Source organism: Oreochromis niloticus, linkage group LG3 (genome assembly GCF_001858045.2).
Source record: "Oreochromis niloticus isolate F11D_XX linkage group LG3, O_niloticus_UMD_NMBU, whole genome shotgun sequence".
In the NCBI taxonomy this organism is placed as follows: Eukaryota; Metazoa; Chordata; class Actinopteri; order Cichliformes; family Cichlidae; genus Oreochromis; species Oreochromis niloticus.
Genome location: NC_031967.2, coordinates 24,484,480 through 24,491,132, shown reverse-complemented (window position 1 = coordinate 24,491,132; position 6,653 = coordinate 24,484,480). Strand labels below are relative to the sequence as shown.

Genomic DNA, 6,653 nt, shown 5'->3' with positions numbered 1-6,653 from the left:
ACTTGACTCTTCACTCAATTAAGAATCATTAAAGTAAATCTGGAACAAACTCTCTGTACCCTACTCTCTTATTTGTGATGACAGTAAAGTAGAGTTTATTTTTGAGCTGGTTCGTGACAAAGTCTAAACTTCTAAAGACAAAAACAATCTGCTCTGGTGCAGCTCTGCTTTAGAAGAAGTTATCCGGCTGTTAACTGAGGTTATTGTTAATCCAGGATTATTTTAAATCAGTCTGTCACATCTACCAAATTCATTTGTAAACATGACGGCGCTCTGGTGCCGTTGTGAATTCAACAGACAGCCTGCAGCACACTCTGCGCATGTGCAGCTCAGCAGTAAATAAAACAGCTTCCCAGATTTGGCTACATCTGTTACTTCAGTAACACTTTAACATAAATACTAGTAAGCATTACTGATGTATAAGCAAATATTTACTTAATCTGTCATAAAGCTTTTCTCCTCCATTACCACACATTAGTGTGTAATTTATAAACACAGGTAACCACAGTATTCTTTATTAAAAATATGTATTTAATATGTTTAATATTATAAATGATGATGTAATAATTTTAAAATAAAGTATTACATGAAGTACAAACCTATTACTGTGGTTCACGGGGTCATTTTGAATTACCATTTGGACAACAGAAAATGTTATAGACTAAATTTAACATTACAGTCTCCTGTAGTGGAAGCTCCTGTTAACCTCTTGTTGTGTTGTTAGTTTGGAAATAATCTTATACACTGAACCAAAGTCAACATAAAACATTCAAATGTAAACCTTCTAACTATACATGTAGAAAATTATAAAATAGAAAAAAAAAACAGAAAAAAAAAATAAATGAAACATATTTATTGCATTTAAATTTATACAGTACCGATCATATCATTTGTATCAATTTAGACCAATACAGTAAATATATTTGTTGTTGGCCACACCAGTACTTCTTAATGTGAGTCATGCAATCAGCTACTAAAGATCACATATTTCAAACTTTGTTCTCACTTCTCTTGAAAAAGGTTTAAAAGAAAAGTTTAAGAATGAATATAAGAAATATCTGACTATAAAGCACAGAACTCAAATATTAATATACCTCCATATACTTTTTGCTATAAGTAAGTACTGTACATGATATTATGATGTAATATTGTAGCTGTACATAAAGCTGAGCATGTCTGATATTTGGGGAGCAGAGGAGCAAGAGTGGCTTCATAAAAAGCTTCTTCTTGGCTTTGCTGCTACAGCTCTCCTCACTGACCTGTAAGACAAGCACAAAAAGACAAAGTGATTTCCAACATGTAAAGATATTATGAGCTGAAGACATTTAATAATGTGAAGAATAAATCAGCCTGCATGGCAGCAGAATTACTGAGAGAGAGTAAAAACGTAAGAGAACTATTCATTTTGGGGACATATAGATGGACAATACCATACTGTACAATAACAATATCATTCTGTATATGAAGCAGACAAACTTACACTAAACTCTGCATGGCCCTCGATGTGTATAAGATCGGTTTAAGTGCTGACCAGGATGAAGAGAGTTGTATTCATGAGTTTCATTCTGGTTGACTCCATGATTTGTGGAGGAGCCCGGACTGTGACTCTCAGACTGGATCGACCTGAAACATGAAATAAACACAATAAACTCAAAAGTAACTGATGTTTGTTTAAAATAATAATAAAAAGTATTTTACCAACCTGGTGAAGCAGGAATCTGTGAAAGAGACAAATGTTATTACACATGTTTGTGATTTAAATTGTTCAATCAGAATACATGTATATGTGTGAATAATTAAAGTGTGTGCAGTAAATAAACTCTCTAATACAGCATGAAAAGAAGAGGCTCTTACACTTGGACTGTCTGCAGCGATACAACAAGAGCAGGAGAATAATAATGAGAGAGACTCCACAAACCAGTCCAACAATCAACCACACAGGAGATGAAGAGCTGTCAGCTCCTGACACAGTAACTGTAACAACAAACAAAAATTAATTATTAATCAACTTTTTTATGTTTAATATTTCATAACATAACTTTACAAAAGATCCAGTTCATCTGTTTTCCTTGACTAGATTCTAAGTTAACTCCTGCTGTGTTTAAATGACTTGACTCCCCACAGTGAACACATCGACACAAGCCCAGTCTCTTAAAATGTCCTAACAAACTCACCAGTTTTGTTAATCTGAACTTCTTGGCTGTCCTCTGTGTAGTAAACTGGGTTTCCTCTTCCTCCTCTGCACCTGTAGAGTCCTTCCTGTGAGACACTGATTTGTCCATTTGAGTGGAAAACTGCATCTTGTGTGGTCAGGGCTTCAGAGGATTTCTCATCTCTGTACCAGTAGTATTTCCATCCAGATGATGATGATGGGTTCACAGAGCAGGTCAGGGTCACACTGCCCCCTACTGGAACAGCTGTGTTATCAGCTCTCAGTGTGGCCTTTGGTTTATCTGCAGTTCAGTTTAGAAAAAGAACAAACAAATAAATGACTGAATCTAAATGATTTAAACAACTAGATGGAAATGGTGAACATAAACAATAAACTGTAAACTCATTTTGATCGACGCTGTGAAACTTATATTTTCTTTAGTGTATTTAAAGAGTAATTTGTCACGGTCTGGTGACTCCATGTTTAGGTTTTAGATTCTTTAAGATTCTGTTATTTTGTGGTTTTTCATGGTTTTGCCTTTTGTATTTCTAGTTCCTTTTGTTATTCTTTAGCCCTTAGGTTTTTTTACTGTGCCTCTTGTGTTTCTTGTGTTACGTCTTGTGTTCCTTGTTTCTATTTTCATGTATTTCCTGTTTTACTTTGACAGTCCCATGTCCTGCGTCAGCATATTCTGTTTTGCTTCCTCTCTGTCTCATTTCATCAGATTAGGTTCACCTGTTCCTCCCTGTTGTGTGCCCTGTTACGTATTCCCTCGTTACCCTCGTTGTGTGTGTTTCCCTTTGTTCCCTGTCAGTTCACCTGCGTTTTTCCTGCTTATCACAAACTGCATTTCCCATGTCTCAGGTCTTTAATTTCTTTATTCTTGGTTTTTTTTTTGTTTTTTTTTAGGTTTGTCCCAGTTTAGGTTTTTCTTGTTTACTCTCTGTCACCTTTTGCTTGTATTCTGCTTTACTGTAATAAAGGTTCAGTCTCAGTTCAAGTCCGCCTTCAGTGTCTGCATTCGTGACCAACCTCTCTCCACACCTCACAGTCTGCGGCAGCAGACGTTACATAATTAAGGATGTATTAATAACCACCCCATGCAGGAGACTGACAGCACTGAGCAGCTCCTTCAGTGGCAGGCTGCTGCACCCACGTTGTGGGACAGAGAGACTCCGCAGGTGTTTCCTTCCTGCTGCTGTCAGACTCCACAACAAAGACTTTACAGCTGACCAAACACACACATCCACACATGTGCAATAACACTAAGTACAATTCTCTTTTCTGACAACATTATATTTTACTCAGTTGTATATTGCATTTTTATTCTATTGTATACAGTATTTTATTCTATTGTGTAAGGTACAGTGGTCCCTCGCTATAACGTGGTTAACCTTTCGCAGCCCTCTGTTTCGCTGATATTTTTTGTGCAGTTTTGCATGCTTTTTAATTATTTTTAATTTATTTATCCTTTTTTTTTTTTTACAGCGCATTGTGTTCTGCATCAACCTCGTGCAAATCTTCGATCGCTAGCAGTGTGACTCTGAAGTGTTGTACTGTATGTTTGTAAGTTTTCTCCCCAACAAACACAACAATGTTAATGAAATGTTTTGCACCATCAAAGGGAACCACGGGTGCCTTTGGTTTCATTCTTCTATAATAGTGGACTTATTTTTCTACGAAGGTCTGAACTGTGAGAGTGTTTAAGCAAGAGAAAAAAGTGTGCAAATGTTCATGCCTGTCTGAGAAAAGTGTATAAAGTGTGTAGTGAAGGGTTTTACAGCCTTAAAACATGTACAATTGTTAAAAATAAAGTTGGCTAATTTTCAGATATTACCTATCGCAGGTTATTTGTAGAATGTAACTCCCGCAATAAACGAGGGACCACTGTATCTTATTCTGATTATCTTATTCTGTTCCAGTGTTTTTTCTTATTTTTCCAACTGCAACTTTGCACATTCCACTTTCTGCTGTAACAAAACAAATTTCCCATGTGTGGGACTAATAAAGGTTATCTTATCTTATCTTAAAGTGGTCCCTTGTTAGGGCATTGGAGTGAGTTTAAAGGGATCAATCTCAGTATGCTAGCCTCCTGCTGGAGGTGACTGGTGGTGGCGAGGATCGTAGTCATAGCAACAGTAACATTATTTTGATGTTTTTCTTTTAATTTCCTTCCCTCGATTCTCCTCCATCTGCTGCTGGGTTTATCTGCTGTTATGAAAAAGAAGGGAAGACAATGTACACCTGATCCATTATAAAGGTTTAAAAAAAAATCCCAAATTTTAAAAGATTTTTTCAGGTGACTCAAATTCCAACAAAACAAAATCTACAAATGTTTTCATTATAATGTTTTTTTCTTTCCCTGCAGTTTAAGACATTTCAAATGTTTGCCGTTTTTCTGTCTCAACATGGTGACAGAGCTGCAGTAATTCAGGTTGTAGATCTCTAAATAAACACAGTATAAATGTTTGTCCAATCTCTGGCCTGAAGAAGTCACACTGAATGTAAACTAATGCAGTTCACTGTTGAAGGAAACAATGATGGGTTCAGAGGGATCTGCCTAGTTTCAGGTTTAGATAACAGAAACATCATCACCTTAAATTTTATGGAGTTTTTGATGTTGCTTTTTTTCTTTATTTAAAATTAATTTAATCCACAGTTATTCTTGTTATACATTAAAATCCACACATGAAATAATACTAAATTAGGGTCTGTGAGTATTGTAGTACTGTGTATACTGTGAGCAAAGTAACCAGTAAAATACAGTAGTTCTTCTTAAAGTTCCAAGTTTCAATGCATCAGAAAAAAAAACAAAAACAAGTTTCAATGACAACCTTAATTAAATGTATTCAGAATTTTATGATTCAAATGATTTTGAATCATATATATCTATATATTATCTTTTTAATGGTCGACATGGTACATGTTTTCCACCAACACGAAAGGGCAGGGTGTTTTTGGTCATAAGCAGAGAGTGCTTGCTAGCGCTGTCCTTAGACAGTAAACGTGACGAAACGATTGAGGAAAAAACACCGCGTATATATTGTTTATCATGACTCTGGTTTTACGTGGCCTATCAACACAATTTAAAAACTGGTATATATCACCTTGTGGTGGTTATGCGATTGGCTTACCACGACTACTTTATTGTTCCTCAGTCAAACAGCAGCACTCATGCGATTTTTTTGCCCCCTGAGCTCCAGGTGTTGTGCCAAAAAGTGATCGTCGGGCAGAAAGTGACTGCCCCCCGCAGAAGCGCGCGCAGCTGCTTAAAGCTGTAGCGCACCACATTTTCTTGTTAGTAACGGTAACGGCGTTGTAATGATATAAATTGTAATTAGTTAGATTATTCGTTACTGAAAAAAGTAACACCGTTAGTAACGCCGTTACTTGTAACGCTGTTATTCCCATCACTGCTAGTATGATTGGTTACATTTTATATTACAATGCAAAATGCATCCAATTATTACTGATGGAGAAACAAACCTTTATATAGATAAACTAAACCAGCTCCACTCTGATCTGAGTCAGTGCACTAAAATCTAATCCAGTCTACAAACAACCATGTTGGTAACAAACATGAGAGTCCTCTGATCACATGACCTGAAATGGTACAAATGACTGATGCTCTGTTCTTCTTACTAAAACATGTTTATGGATCAGTATGAATCAAACAATAGAAGTCAGTGATGTACTCACAGAATAGGCCCAGCTCACAGCTTCCTCCTGAGTTCACTGAGGGGTTTTCCAGAATCACTTCTCGCCTTGTTCTATATCCTCACTATTTTTGCTTCACCTACTGCCAGAGCCACACACCATTTGGCCCGTTGGTACCTATCACTTGTTTCCTGCGCCCCCACAGCTTCACTCACCACTTTAACTTGATGGCTCCCTGCACCTCAGGTGTCCAACTTTTGGTTCGTGGATTACCATCACGAGAGGCACCAACCACTTTGCAGCCACAATTTAGTGCAGCAGTGCTGATGCAGATCATAAGCTGTTTGAACCCAGTGTCCCCAGTCTCCCTATCGAAACCCTATGCTATCGAAACTGTGTTGGAGGGGAGAATTGAAGACCTTGCCCCCAGCACACCCTCACTGCACAGTTTGGTGTATCAGGCCTGTCTAGCATCCTTTCCCACCATCTGATCCAACTCACCATCAGGTGGTGGTCAGTTGACAGCTGAGCTTCTGTCTTCATCGATCATCATTACACAGAAGTTCAATAGAAGAACACCAGCTCTGCACCCAAAAAAAAAAAATCACCAGATCAGGCAGCTCATTCCTTCCAATCACTCTCCTCCAGGTCACACTGTCATTGCCCAAGTGAGTGTTGAAGTCTCCCAGTAGGACAATAGACTGGCCACATGGGCCACCCTCCAGGTCTGCACCCAAAAAATTCCGGGTAGTCTGATGTGCCTTTTGGCACAATCAGGATCAATTTCCCAATTCAAAGGTGAAGGGAAACAAGCCTGTCGTCCACTGGGAGAAACCAAAACACA

At 37.8% G+C, this 6,653-nt stretch overlaps 1 long non-coding RNA gene across 1 annotated transcript; it reads right to left on the bottom strand.

Annotated features, from left to right (window-relative positions):
- Positions 1-559: 559 nt before the first annotated feature.
- LOC109204511 (uncharacterized) lies at positions 560-1,901 on the bottom strand. The gene is made up of 4 exons (XR_002064005.2): positions 1,855-1,901; positions 1,703-1,718; positions 1,532-1,623; positions 560-1,259 (listed from the first exon to the last, which is right to left on the bottom strand). It is a non-coding gene; the product is annotated as an uncharacterized LOC109204511 (long non-coding RNA).
- Between the last annotated feature and the right edge of the window lie 4,752 nt (positions 1,902-6,653).